This window comes from Pongo pygmaeus, chromosome X (assembly GCF_028885625.2).
Source record: "Pongo pygmaeus isolate AG05252 chromosome X, NHGRI_mPonPyg2-v2.0_pri, whole genome shotgun sequence".
In the NCBI taxonomy this organism is placed as follows: domain Eukaryota; kingdom Metazoa; phylum Chordata; class Mammalia; order Primates; family Hominidae; genus Pongo; species Pongo pygmaeus.
This window is the reverse complement of record NC_072396.2, coordinates 74,925,612-74,937,141: the sequence shown is the minus strand read 5'-3', so window position 1 is coordinate 74,937,141 and position 11,530 is coordinate 74,925,612. Positions and strand designations below refer to the sequence as shown.

Genomic DNA, 11,530 nt, shown 5'->3' with positions numbered 1-11,530 from the left:
TCAAAGGTCCTGGAACTTGTCAGTGAGGAACTGCATGGCCGCTGAAACAGAGAGGCAGAACTGGGCACTCCAGACCCAAGGAAACAGAATCCCACCCCCTGCCCCCATGGGGAACCACCTAGCCTTGCAACCCGAAACCCCACCAGCCCTGGGACTGACTCATCCACCTGTCACCTGAATTAAATGTGGAAATGCCTTGTAAGTGGGAAAGTGGTTCTCAGGTGTTGGGCCATCCCAGAACTGTTCAGAACGTGTTTCAAAGACAGATAAGTCAGCCAGCAAGTGAACACAGTACAAGCCATACCAGGCAGCGGTTAAAGGAAAACACATGCAGTGTCTCTAACCGTCCTAAGCGAAGGAGATCTCTGGGACTCGTGGACAAAGTGTACATGGAGTTCAGATGACACATTGCTGTCTGTGCACACCCCTAGCTGGAAAGGCACAGAAGGCTCCAGGGCCAGGCTTTCCTTGGTTCTCTTCCCCAGAGGAGTCAGTCCTAGTGATGTTGCCTGCACCTGCAGCCCACACTTGCCCTGGCACCTGCAGTAAGACACTGCTGTCAATCCCTGCCCCAGCCATGGTTCCATTATACCTAGTTGGTCTCTAAGGTCCTCAGTTTTTTAAATTATTATTATACTTTAAGTTCTAGGGTACATGTGCACAACGTGCAGGTTTGTTACATATGTATACACGTGCCATGTTGGTGTACTGCACCCATTAACTCGTCATTTACATTAGTTATATCTCCTAATGCTATCCCTCCCCACTCCCTGACACCACTACAGGCCCCGGTGTGTGATGTTCCCCACCCTGTGTCCAAGTGTTCTCATTGTTCAATTCCCACCTACGAGTGAGAACATGCGGTGTTTGGTTTTCTGTCCTTGTGATAGTTTGCTCAGAATGATGGTTTCCAGCTTCATCCATGTCCCTACAAAGGACATGAACTCATCATTTTTTATGGCTGCATGGTATTCCATGGTGTATATGTGCCACATTTTCTTAATCCAGTCTATCCTTGTTGGACATTTGGGTTGGTTCCAAGTCTTTGCTATTGTGAATAGTGCCGCAATAAACAACATGTGCATGTGTCTTTATAGCAGCATGATTTATAATCCTTTGGATATATACCCAGTTATGGGATCACTTGGTCAAATGGTATTTCTAGTTCTAGATCCTTGAGGGATTGCCACACTGTCTTCCACAATAGTTGAACTAGTTTACAGTCCCACCAACAGTTTAAAAGTGTTCCTATTTCTCCACATCCTCTGCAGCACCTGTTGTTTCCTGACTTTTTAATGATTGCCATTCTAACTGGTGTGAGATGGTATCTAATTGTGGTGTTGATTTGCATTTTCCTGATGGCCAGTGATGATGAGCATTTTTTCATCTTTCTGTTGGCTGCATAAATGTATTCTTTTGAGAAGTGTCTGTTCATATCCTTTGCCCACTTTTTGATGGGGTTGTTTCATTTTTTCTTGTAAATTTGTTTGAGTTCTTTGTAGATTCTGGATATTAGCCCTTTGTCAGATGGGTAGATTGTAAAAATTTTCTCCCATTCTGTAGGTTGCCTGTTCACTCTGATGGTAGTTTCGTTTGCTGTGCAGAAGCTCTTTAGTTTAATTAGATCCTATTTATCAATTTTGGCTTTTGTTGCCATTGCTTTTGGTGTTTTAGTCATGAAGTCCTTGCCCATGCCTATGGCCTGAATGATATTGCCTAGGTTTTCTTCTAGGGTTTTTATGGTTTTAGATCTAACATTTAAGTCTTTAATCCATCTTGAATTAATTTTTGTATAAGGTGTAAGGAAGGGATCCAGTTTCAGCTTTCTCCATATGGCTAGCCAGTTTTCCCAGCACCATTTATTGAATAGGGAATCCTTTCCCCATTTCTTGTTTTTGTCAGGTTTGTCAAAGATCAAATGGTTGTAGATGTGTGGTGTTATTTCTGAGGGCTCTGTTCTGTTCCATTGGTCTATATCTCTGTTTTGGTAGCAGTTCCATGCTGTTTTGGTTACTGTAGCCTTTTAGTATAGTTTGAAGTCAGGTAGCATGATGCCTCCAGCTTTGTTCTTTTGGCTTAGGATTGTCTTGGCAATGCAGGCTCTTTTTTGGTTCCATATGAACTTTAAAGTAGTTTTTTTCCAATTCTGTGAAAAAAGTCATTGGTAGCTTGATGGGGATGGCGTTGAATCTATAAATTACCTTGGGCAGTATGGCCATTTTCATGATATTGATTCTTCCTATCCATGAGCATGGAATGTTCTTCCATTTGTTTGTGTCCTCTTTTATTTCATTGAGTAGTGGTTTTTAGTTCTGCTTAAAGAGGTCCTTCACATCCCTTGTAAGTCAAATTCCTAGGTATTTTATTCTCTTTGTAGTAATTGTGAATGGGAGTTCACTCATGATTTGGCTCTCTGTGTGTTCTTGTTGTATAGGAATGCTTGTGATTTTTGCACATTGATTTTGCATCCTGAGACTTTGCTGAAGTTGCTTATCAGCTTAAGGAGATTTTAGGCAGAGATGATGGGGTTTTCTAAATATACAATCATGTCATCTGCAAACAGGGACAATTTGACTTCCTCTTTTCCTAATTGAATACCCTTTATTTCTTTCTCCTGCCCAATTGCCCTGGCCAGAACTTCCAACACTATGTTGAATAGGAGTGGTGAGAGAGGGCATCCCAGTCTTGTGCCAGTTTTTGAAGGAATGCTTCCAGTTTTTGCCCATTCAGTATGATATTGGCTGTGGGTTTGTCACAAATAAAATAAATATTTTATTTATTTTATGAATAAAATAATAAATATTATTTTGAGATACATCCCATCAATACCTAGTTTATTGAGAGTTTTTAGCATGAAGGGCTGTTGAATTTTGTTGAAGACCTTTTCTGCATCTATTGAGATAATCATGTGGTTTTTGTTTTTGATTCTGTTTATATGATGGATTACGTTTATTGACTTGGAATGTTGAATTAGCCTTGCATCCCAGGGATGAAGCCAACTTGATTGTGGTGGATAAGCTTTTTGATGTACTGCTGGATTCAGGTTGCCAGTATTTTATTGAGGATTTTTGCATCAATGTTCGTCAGAGATATTGGTCTAAAATTCTCTTTTTTTGTTGCATCTCTGAGACCAGGCTGTATCAGGATGATGCTGGCCTCATAAAATGAGTTAGGGAGGATTCCCTCTTTTTCTATTGATTGGAAGTTTCAGAAGGAATGGTACCAGCTCCTCTCTGTACCTCTGGTAGAATTCGGCTGTGAATCCCTCTGGTCCTAGACTTTTTTTGTTTGGTAGGCTATTAATTATTGCCTCAATTTCAGAGCCTGTTATTGGTCTATTCAGAGATTCAACTTCTTCCTGGTGTAGTCTTGGGAGGATGTATGTGTCCAGGAATGTATCCATTTCTTCTAGATTTTCTAGTTTATTTTGTAGAGGTGTTTATAGTATTCTCTGATGGTAGTTTGTATTTCTGTGGGATCGGTGGTGATATCTCCTTTATCATTTTTTATTGCGTCTATTTGATTTTTCTCTCTTTTCTTCTTTATTAGTCTTCCTAATGGTCTATCAATTTTGTTGATCTTTTCAAAAAACCAGCTCCTGGATTCATTGATTTTTTGAAGGGTTTTTTGTGTCTCTACCCCCTTCAGTTCTGCTCTGATCTTATTTCTTGCCTTCTGCTAGCTTTTGAATATGTTTGCTCTTGCTTCTCTAGTTCTTTTAATTGTGATGTTAGGGTGTCAATTTTAGATCTTTCCTGCTTTCTCCTGTGGGTATTTAGTGCTATAAATTTCCCTCTACACACTGCTTTGAATGTGTCCCAGAGATTCTGGTATGTTGTTTCTTTGTTCTCGTTGGTTTCAAAGAACATCTTTATTTCTGCCTTCATTTCGTTATGTACCCAGTAGTCATTCAGGAGCAGTTTGTTCAGTTTGCATGTAGTTGAGCAGTTTTGAGTGAGTTTCTTAATCCTGAGTTCTAGTTTGATTGCACTGTGGTCTGAGAGACAGTTTGTTATAATTTCTATTCTTTTACATTTGCTGAGGAGTGCTTTACTTCCAGCTATGTGGTCAATTTTGGAATAAGTGTGGTGTGGTGCTGAGAAGAATGTATATTCTGTTGATTTGGGGTGGAGAGTTCTGTAGATGTCTATTAGGTCCACTTGGTGCAGAGCTGAGTTCAATTCCTTTGTTATCCTTGTTAACTTTCTGTCTCGTTGATCTGTCTAATGTTGATGGTAGGGTGTTAAAGCCTCCCATTATCATTGTGTGGGAGTCTAAGTCTCTTTGTAGGTCTCTAAGGGCTTGCTTTGTGCATCTGGGTGCTCCTGTACTGGGTGCATATATATTTAGGATAGTTAGCTCTTCTTGTTGAATTGATCCCTTTACCATTATGTAATGGCCTTCTTTGTCTCTTTTGATCTTTGTTGGTTTCAGATGTGTTTTATCAGAGACCAGGATTGCAACCCCTGCTTCTTTTGTTTTGTTTTGTTCTCCATTTGCTATGTAGATCTTCCTCCATCCATTAATTTTGAGCCTATGTGTATCTCTGCACATGAGATGGGTCTCCTGAATGCAGCACACTGATGGGTCTTGACTCTTTATCCAATTTACCAGTCTGTGTCTTTTAATTGGAGTATTTAGCCCATTTACATTTAAGGTTAATATTGTTATGTGTGAATTTGATCCTGTCATTATGATGTTAGCTGGTTATTTTGCTTGTTAGTTGATGCACTTTCTTTCTAGCATCGATGGTCTTTACAATTTGGCATGTTTTTGCAATGGCTGGTACCAGTTGTTCCTTTCCATGTTTAGTGCTTCCTTCAGGAGCTCTTGTAAGGCAGGCCTGGTGGTGACAAAATCTCTCAGCATTTGTTTGTCTGTAAAGGATTTTATTTCTCCTTCATTTATGAAGCTTAGTTTGGCTGGATATGAAATTCTGGTTGAAAACTCTTTTCTTTGAATATTGGCCCCCACTCTCTTCTGGCTTGTAGAGTTTCTGCCGAGAGATCCGCTATTAGTCTGATGGGCTTCATTTTGTGGGTAACCCAACCTCTCTCTCTGGCTGCCCTTAACATTTTTTCCTTCATTTCAACTTTGGTGAATCTGACAATTATGTGTCTTGGGGTTGCTCTTCTCGAGGAGTATCTTTGTGGTGTTCTCTGTATTTCCTGAATTTGAATGTTGGCCTGCCTTGCTAGGTTTGGAAGTTCTCCTGGATAATATCCTGAAGAGTGTTTTCCAACTGGGTTCCATTCTCCCCGTCACTTTGAGGTCCACCAATCAGATGTAGATTTGGTCTTTTCACATAGTCCCATATTTCTTGGAGGCTTTGTTCATTTCTTTTTACTCTTTTTTCTCTAAACTTCTCTTCTTGCTTCATTTCATTCATTTTGTCTTCAATCACTGATACCCTTTCTTCCACTTGATCAAATCAGCTGCTGAAACTTGTGCATGCATCCTGCAGTTCCCGTGCCATGGTTTTCAGCTCCATCAGGTTGTTTAAGGACTTCTCTACACTGTTTATTCTAGTTAGCCATTTGTCTAATCATTTTTCAAGGTTTTTAGCTTCTTTGTGATGGGCTCGAACATCCTCCTTTAGCTCAAAGAAGTTTGTTATTACCAATCATCTGAAGCCTTCTTCTCTCAACTCTTCAAAGTCATTCTCCATCCAGCTTTGTTCCGTTGCTGGCGAGGAGCTGCGTTCCTTTGGAGGAGAAGAGGTGCTCTGATTTTTAGAATTTTCAGCTTTTCTGTCCTGGTTTCTCCCCATCTTTGTGGTTTTATCTACCTTTGGTCTTTGATGACAGTGACGTACAGATGGGGTTTTGGTGTAGATGTCCTTTCTGTTTGTTAGTTTTCCTTCTAACAGGCAGGACCCTCAGCTGCAAGTCTGTTGGAGTTTGCTGGAGGTCCACTCCAGACCCTGTTTGCCTGGGTATCACCAGCAGAAGCTGCAGAACAGCAAATATTGCAGAACAGCAAATGTTGCTGTCTGATCCTTCCCCTAGAAGCTTCGTCTTAGAGGGGCACCTGGCTTTATGAGTTGTCAGTCAGCCCCTACTGGGAGGTGTCTCCCAGTTAGGCTACTCAGGGGTCAGGGACCCACTTGAGGAGGCAGTCTGTTCATTCTCAGATCTCAAACTCCATGCTGGGAGAACCACTACTCCTTCAAAGCTGTCAGACAGGGACTTTTAAGTCTGCAGAAGTTTCTGCTGCCTTTTGTTCAGCTATGCCCTTCCCCCAGAGGTGGAGTCTACAGAGGCAGGCAGGTCTCCTTGAGCTGTGGTGGGCTCCACCAAGTTCAAGCTTCCCAGCTGCTTTGTTTACCTACTCAAGCCTCAGCAATGGTGGATGCCCCTCCCCCAGCCTCCTGCAGTTGGATCTCAGACTGCTGTGCTAGCAGTGAGTGAGTTTCCATGGGCGTGGGACCCTCTGAGCCAGGCGTGGGATATAATCTCCTGGTGTGCTGTTTGCTAAGACTTTTGGAAAAGCGCAGTACTAGGGTGGGATTGTCCCGATTTTCCAGGTACCATCTGTCATGGCTTCCCTTGGCTAGGAAAGGGAATTCCCTGACCCCTTGCGATTCCCGGGTGAGGTGATGCCCCACCCTGCTCCATGGGCTGCACCCACTGTCCGACAAGCCCCAGTGAGATGAACCCAGTACCTCAGTTGGAAATGCAGAAATCACCCATCTTCTGCATCATTCATTCTGGGAGCTGTAGACTGGAGCTGTTCCTATTTGGCTATCTTGGAACCTCCCCTCAGGTCCTCAGTTTTCCTCTGCAGCAGGATGCACTAGACCAGCAGACACTGGAGGAGGAGAAACGGTTAGTTCCTTCTGGCCTGCTCTCTCACCATCCTCCCTGTCTCCCCCAGCCTTTACAGCCCCCATGGCCTGCAGCCCGGTGGTGAGGTGGGTTGGCACAGAACCCTCAATGGAAAGGAGGCATCCACTCTCCACGGGGTACGGAAGTTGGAGGTGGGAGAGACACAGAAATCAGTTTAACCTGGACATGGATCCCACCATCTAGTGTGGACCTGGATTACTATGATCTACACAAAACATTACCTGAGGACAGCCCTGGGCTCCTGGGGGCTGCCGCCGCCTTTCCAGTCTTGGGGGATGGACAGGCAGCTGCTGGTCACCTGAAAGAAAACACAAAATCCAGCTTCTAAGCCTCTGAGTGAGGTGGAAAGGGCCTAGCAGGGTCTAATGTGAGGCAGCATTACCCTGTGCTGGCAACATGTTGCCCCTGCTCTGCCCAGCAGCTCCAACCCTCTCTCTGGGACTGTCTTCCCTGTTCCCCAGTGTGAGCCCATCTGTACCTGTGGCCCACTAGCATTGTGGCTCCCAGTAGGATGCCAACAGCAGGGCAGCCACAGGCAGGCCCTGGGAGGAGCAGTGTGGCTGAGCAGGACTTAACAGAAAAGGGCCCAGTACTGCTGAAAGTCTCCTTCCAGAGTTGGAGTTTGCGGTGGGGCTCCAAATCACCCCCCACTGCTCAAATCCCACTCAGAGACGGAGATGTGCCTTCAGGCTAGCCCCGTCAACCCTGCATTTCCCGTGGGACAGCTGCCTGGGTGGGTAGGGAAGCTCGGGAACAAGGCTGAGCTTCCAGAAGCGACAGAGCCAGAGGTTTCACTCCCAACCCCTCTCCCCTCCAAGCCTATCAAACCCGCAAGACTCACTGGAGAATGCACGGCGTCAGGACACAAGGCATCTCAGGCTCAATGCTAAGGGGTGTGAGGTTCCTGGAACTTGGGGAGTTCTGATGGTGGAGTTGCCACTGCTGCATTCTCCACAACTCACAGACAGGGAAATCAGCTGGGGCTTCTCTTTGGGAAGCTAAAACAGAAAGTTCTGAGTTGGGCTGGCAGTGGAGGCTGGCAGTAGGACAAGTGAGGAGGGGTTGTGTTAAGGTGGAGACTCCAGACTAATCTCGTTAGCACTTTCTCCCTCAGTCAGCTCCAAGACAGGAGAGCTTGCCTAATAGCTAGGGAAGGAAGAATTGGGAAGTTGATTAGTCTAGACCTCAAGTTTTGTGCCCCACACATTAAGGAGTCCCCTGATCCAAACCAGCTGCCAGCCCTGTCTTCCATCCCAGCTCCTCTCTAGGGGCGGAGTCTGGACAACTGCAGATTGTCCAGAGCCGGGCCTGGCACACACCAAGTGCTCCCTTTAATGTGTGCCCCTATGAGGAGGACCCCAATCGGTCATCCTAGTGTCCCTGGGCTCCTGATGACAACCTGTGAGCAAGGGATAGAGAGGGCATGGGCAAAGAGGTGGGTGCTGGAAGAGAGGTGGGTGGGGGGAGACAGAGGAGACAGAGGAGGAGGAGAGCAAGGAGGAGAAGGAGGAGTGAGCGAAGAGAACCTACTTACTTGGGCCCTTGGGACCTCATCTCTATTTGGGTCATTATCTTCTCTGGCCGCAGCCTGGGACTCCCTGGTCTTCCTTCAAGTTTCTTCCCAGGGCTGCTATGCTTGGGCTCCTTGGGTCTCACGGACTTCCCCAGGAGCCCCACACTAGACACTGGCAGGAAGCTGGCCGGATCAGGTGGAAATGCTGAAAGTCTCTGCCCCCAGGCAGGAAAGGCTCCCCGCAGGGCCAGTTTTGGTGCACCCTCTAGGGATTTCTTCTCCTGGGCCACCTTCCTTCCCAGAGTGCCCCGGGGTAGGGGCCCTGTAACGGCAGCTCCTGAGCAGCTGGGCCTGACCCCCCTCTTTCCCCACACCATGCTCTGCATTTTCTTCAAGGAAGACGTGTCCAGCTCTCCCACGGCTGGCCTCTCCATGGCTGGGGTGAGTCTGCGGGGAGGAGAGGTCAGGAGAGGTCCCTGAACCTGAAGGTAACTCTCCCTGCGGTGGAAACTGGGGCGTCTGCAAGTGTCTGCTGGCTTCTTGGGGCTTCCGGGCTTGGCCTGGCTTCCTCCTTTGGTGAAAATGATCACCCTAATCACCGGTAAGTCGCTGCTCTCATCTGCGGAATCAGAGTCTTGGGTAGACAGCCATGCGAGCCCTTCCTCGGAGGGCTGCTGGGGATCCACGCAGATGCTGCGTCTGCTCTTCAAGCCCCTTTCCGGGTTCTCTCAGGCTGGGCCTGTCCCAGGACCAGTGAGGTGGAGAGGGCCGATGGAGTTCCTCTGCTGCCATTTCCCCGGGCTGGGGCCCAGCACACCTCTCCCACTGGGACCGACCTCCAGGTCCGCCCCAATGTCAGCGGACCCTTTGGCAGCGATGCCTTCTAGGGACGGGTGTCCCTGGATGCTGGCCGGTGGCATGACTCACCGCGTTTTACCTGTAACAGCTTTGGGTAGCTCACAGTCAAGGCTCACATGGATGCTCACCGTCAAGAAGCAGGGGTTTTAGGTTTGTTTCTGCTAGTGCTGTGAAAAACACCATTGTCGATTTCCTAGGGACTCACTGCATTGAACGTGTAACAGCTTTGGGTAGCACCTACATGTTAACCATCTTCCCGTCCGTGAACACGGGATGTGTCTCCATTTTTTGGTCTTCTGCGTGTTTCATCAGTGTTTGATCGGTTTCAGTGTGCACACCTTTCACCTCTCTGAATAAACGTATTCCAAGGGTTTTATTCTTGGCCTGATATTCTAAATACGTTGGTTTCCCGGGTGTCTTTTTTCGGATAGTTTGTTGTTCAGGCATAGAAAAGCGAGAGATTTTCGCATGTTGCTTTTCCATTCCGCAACTTTGCTGACTTTGCCTATTGGTTTTGATCGTTTTTTGGTGCAGTGCACATCAGGGTTTTCTCTATGTGACATCATGCCATCAGCAAGCAGAGATAATTGAGCTTCTTACTGTCTAATTTGGCCCCTTTTATTTCTTTTTCTTACAATACATGATCAAATCGACGTGGTTGTGTGTCCTGTGTGTGTGTGTGCGCGTGTGGTTCGTGCACGCATGCACGCACGCATATGGCCTGGTGCCCATGTATGCTCCCACTTGGGAATCAAATTAATCGGGGATGCTCTTCCTTGAGGGAGAAAGGGCTGATTCACATAGTGAAGGCAGTGGTGAAGGATCCATGAAGGATCCAACGCATAAAAGCAGGGCTGGGATCTACCTTAAACAAGAGGTATTTTTTCAATTCTAAACCTAGGAGGGTGTGGAGTGGGACAAACTCTTAGAAATAAAAATTTCTGGCCTGCCAAACCAGCACACCCACATGCCAAACAACCCTCATGGGCACAGCCACGTGCCGATTTGATCACCTATTTTAAGAAAAGAAATAAAAAGGATTCAAATTGGAAACTAAGAAGCTCAATTTTCTCGGCTTGCAGATGACATGATCTCACCTAGAGAAAACCCTGATATACACTGCACCGAAAAACAGTCAAAACCAATAAACAAAGTCAGCAAAGTTACAGCGTGCAAAAGCAACATGTGAAAATCACTCGCTTTTCTATGCCCGAACGACAAACTATGCGAAAAAGACACCCAGGAAACCAACATATTTAGAATACCAGGACAAGAATAAAACCCTTGGAATACGTTTATTCAGGGAGGTGAAAGGTGTGCACACCGAAACCGATCAAACACTGATGAAACACGCAGAAGACCAATAAATGCAGACACATCCCGTGTTCATGGACGGGAAGACGGTTAACACATAGGTGTACACAAAGCCATTACACATTCAATGCAGTGAGTCCCTAGGAAATCGACAATGGTGTTTTTCACAGCACTAGCAGAAACAAACCTAAAACCCCTGCTTCCTGACTGTGTGCCTCCCTGCCCATGTTTCTATCGGGTGCTAGCTCTTTGTGTGGAACAGAGGCTTGCAGCTCTTCTGTGAGCCCGGTGCTCCTCATGCATCATGAAGAGGGCCGTCATCAGACACTGAATCTGCCAGCACCTTTATCTTGAGCTTCCCAGTCTGCAGAACTGTGGGAAATAAACATTTGTTCTTTAAGCCACCCAGTCTGTGGTACTTTGTTATAGCAGCCTGAATTGACTAAGATACTAATCATCAGGGAAATACAAATGAGAACCACAGTATCACCTCATGCTTGTTGGAATGGCCACTATTAAGAAAAAATAAAACCCCAGAAACTGGAATCCTTGTACACTACTGGGGATGGTGCACCCATTATTAAAAACAGTATGGGAATTTCTCCAAAATTGAAAAATAGAATTACTTAATATGATCCATCAGTCCGACTTCTGGGTATATATCCAAAAGACCAGAAAAAGGATCTTGAATACATATTTGCACACCCATATTTATGGCAGTATTATTCACAATAGCCAGGAGGTAGAAAAAACCTGACTCTCCATGAATGGATGCATGGATTTTTACAAGGTGGCATATACATCCAATGAAATATTATTTGGCCTTTAAAAAAGGAAATCCTGTCATATGATACAACATGAATGAATCTTCAGAACATTATGCTAAGTGAGATAAGCCAGTCACAAAAAGAAAAACATTGCATGATTGTACTTATATGAGGTATTTTTAAAAGTCAAACTCTTAGAAACAAAAAGTAAAAGGGTGATTGCCAGGGGC

General features: G+C 45.6%; 1 pseudogene; it reads right to left on the bottom strand.

The window, feature by feature from the left end:
* Positions 1-9,281, bottom strand: LOC129023916 (uncharacterized protein CXorf49-like; annotated as a pseudogene).
* Positions 9,282-11,530: the final 2,249 nt, after the last annotated feature.